Genomic DNA, 2,886 nt, shown 5'->3' with positions numbered 1-2,886 from the left:
CTGCTATGGGGGAATGATTGCTTATGTGTAGAAAGGGATACCTTTCTTCACATAAACAATCATGCATGGCGTTTTGTTGTTTTTATATGTGCTGCATAAAACAGCACACATAGAAACATCAAAAAGGAGGTGATATAAAGCATTTCTGCTCATTACTCCATGTAAAGACCAGGGGCCAGACTTACAAAAACTGGCGCATCTCTGCGTATTAGCAGAGATGCGACAGCTACTTTGCGTGACAGAAAAACTAACCTTGCGCCACCATGGATGCGCCGCATATACAATGCGGTGCACCGTGGCGCAAGGATAGACAGATGTGTGATGCATCCTTTGTCGGAAAGGCAATGTATTGTTGAAGTCAAGTCGTAAGCACGACACAACTCCAGCAATGGTCAGGAATGCCTATTCGCATCATGCTGCGTCACTCCTTACACCTGCTTCAAGCAGGCGCAACGCTGTGACGCAGTGGCGTCATAAAAGTGACTCTGTGAAATTTTGTAGATTTTACTGTCACTTTTACGAGGCTTCCTTGTGACGGAACGCCCACCCGGCATACATTACACCTTGGCGCATGTACGCCAGAGTGGTGTTTGGTTTGTTGATGAGAGATCACAAGCAGGTCGTGGTCGTAGTAAATATATTTGCATATTTTCTGTGCAATGCCATCAACTTCTTTTCTTTATTTTTCTGTGTTAATTTGTCAATTTTAACTTCTGTTAGTACTCTCAGATCTTTCACTCCTTCCCATTTTAATCAAAGTGAATATATAAATTTTGACCATAATAAAAGTAGGTGTTACTTAGTCCTACGGCGTGAAATTACAACGTTACATGTTAAGAATTTCGCTCTTTACTATTTGTCTAGAAGGTTCCTCTTAAAGAGGAGCCATCTATTCATGGTTAATGATAGATCTGGATAAAAACTTTTGTTCTTATCTAAACTGAAACGGATTGCTGAATAGTCATATTTCATTAGTTAAATGTTAATATATTCTTATCATTAAGAAGCGGGGTATACATTGAAATTTGTTTTGTAGATATTGCTAACTATGTTAATAAATGGGAGATGTTGCCAGTTGAAATGTAAACACAAACGAAAACAGCCAGTCTCGTCCTTGTTTGCCGAAATTGCACAATTTTACCTTTTTTTGAAAGCCTGGATTTTTTTAGTCCATGTAACTTCCATTCTAGATTTGCTGCTCAATAGAATGCTTTGTGAGAAGTTGTCTCTCCAGGCATAAATAAATGATTACAACAAGCTTAAAGTTAAACACAACAGACTTGCAGAGTGTAAAGTAGTGGGCCCTGGGCCCACTCGTTGAAGAAACAGTGACACTAGTGACATGGGTACTTACCTAACGGACCACAAGTTAGAGCACCTGGTACTTTTTAGGTTCCACCTGCACAGCTGTGCTTGTGAAATCTATTGTTTATATTATAACCTTAAAAAGGCCCTTTCATCCCTAGCCTCTCTTTCCTAGCTTCTGTGCTTGCCACTTACTTTTCCTCCAATCTATTGGTTTTATCATGTTTCCTGCATTTACAAAGGCTTGTTCCTTGTCTGCTTCTCTTATCAGTTTCCGTGGCCAAAATACTTTTAACATCTGCTTTGGTGCCACTCTTTTTTCAGAAAGTCACACTCTTTTCTGCTTTTTCGTCTTAGAAAGTGTATATATAGCATCTGGAGAAAGTGATTTGCCCAGAATCATAGGATGTTGCGCTGCCGAGACGCAAACAGGGATCACCAGCTCTCGAGTCAGCAGCTCTGGCCACTGCACCACATCCTCTCCACTCCTGTGTTACTTGTCAGGGAGGTCCTTTCTTTGTCCCTAGCGATGAGTGAAGAAAACAGCATTAAATTCATCACACAGTCCAAACAGATGCATTACCAATGCTTGTATTGACAGGGTCACCTGACTGGTGACGCCTGTGTTGTATGTGTGTGTTTGAAGACAATTCTGCTAGAGAGGGGCAGATAAATGACATGTCCAGCAGAACATCTGTCAGAAATTGGATTAATGGTGCATTCTACAACACTTGTTTCATTATATATTGAAATGTCTGTGTCTACTGAGGGTCAAGACACTAAGGGGCATATTTACAAGCTCCTGTTAGCTGCCGGAAATTCACTTTCGGTGATGGTCCGGCGGCGCACACTGCAGGGCCATATCTACAAGGTCATTTAAAGCCACCCTATGTGGATTTTATCATGGCCTTGTAGATATGGACTGAGGCAACAAAGCTAAAGTTGCTGTGTTGCTTCACCGTGCAATAAGAAGGCGTGCCATGGGCATTATGGTGGGTGTTCCCACGTAACACCCATGGTATTGACTTACAAGAATTAATAAACCTGGGAACACGTCAAAAGGCTACACCTCCTAGGGGAGGTGTAAGTGAGACGCAAAGAGGAGAAATACCTTAATTTCTTCTCGCTTTTCCTTTTTCTATGTGTGCTGCATTCTGCAGCACACATAGAGGAAAAACGCCTCTCGTAATTGTTTTTGTGCAGGAAGGTGTCTCTTCCTGCACAAAAACAGTCATCCCTGCAATGCAGTCACCCTTGCACCATGGTGCAAGGGTGCTTGCGTTAGCACATGGCAGCCCATTGTGCAGCAGCGCAGGGAAAAGGACAGGAATGCACGTATCTCATAGATTACTGATTCTGCTGGTCCTTTACTTTTGACTCAGGGCAGCGCATTAAGATTTTTTGCGGCGCTGCCCTAAGCGCCAAAACCTCATAAATGAGGCCGTTAATTTGAAGAGCTTGGCCACATTTTATAGCTCACTAGCAACCCGTCCCGACGTTGTCCGGGTATGAATTGCTACCGGCCTGTAGTATATTGTTTCGTAGGATTTCTTTTTGATAGCATTTTTTATCTGTGACAGG

General features: G+C 42.3%; 1 pseudogene; it reads left to right on the top strand.

Moving 5' to 3' along the window:
• The first annotated feature begins 835 nt into the window (after positions 1-835).
• On the top strand, positions 836-890 carry LOC147747055 (U7 small nuclear RNA; annotated as a pseudogene).
• The last annotated feature ends 1,996 nt before the right edge of the window (positions 891-2,886 follow it).

The sequence above is a fragment of the Lissotriton vulgaris genome, chromosome 1_1, assembly GCF_964263255.1.
Source record: "Lissotriton vulgaris chromosome 1_1, aLisVul1.2, whole genome shotgun sequence".
NCBI classification, from domain to species: domain Eukaryota; kingdom Metazoa; phylum Chordata; class Amphibia; order Caudata; family Salamandridae; genus Lissotriton; species Lissotriton vulgaris.
The sequence above is the reverse complement of the archived record's forward strand: the minus strand, read 5'-3'. Positions and strand labels throughout refer to the sequence as shown.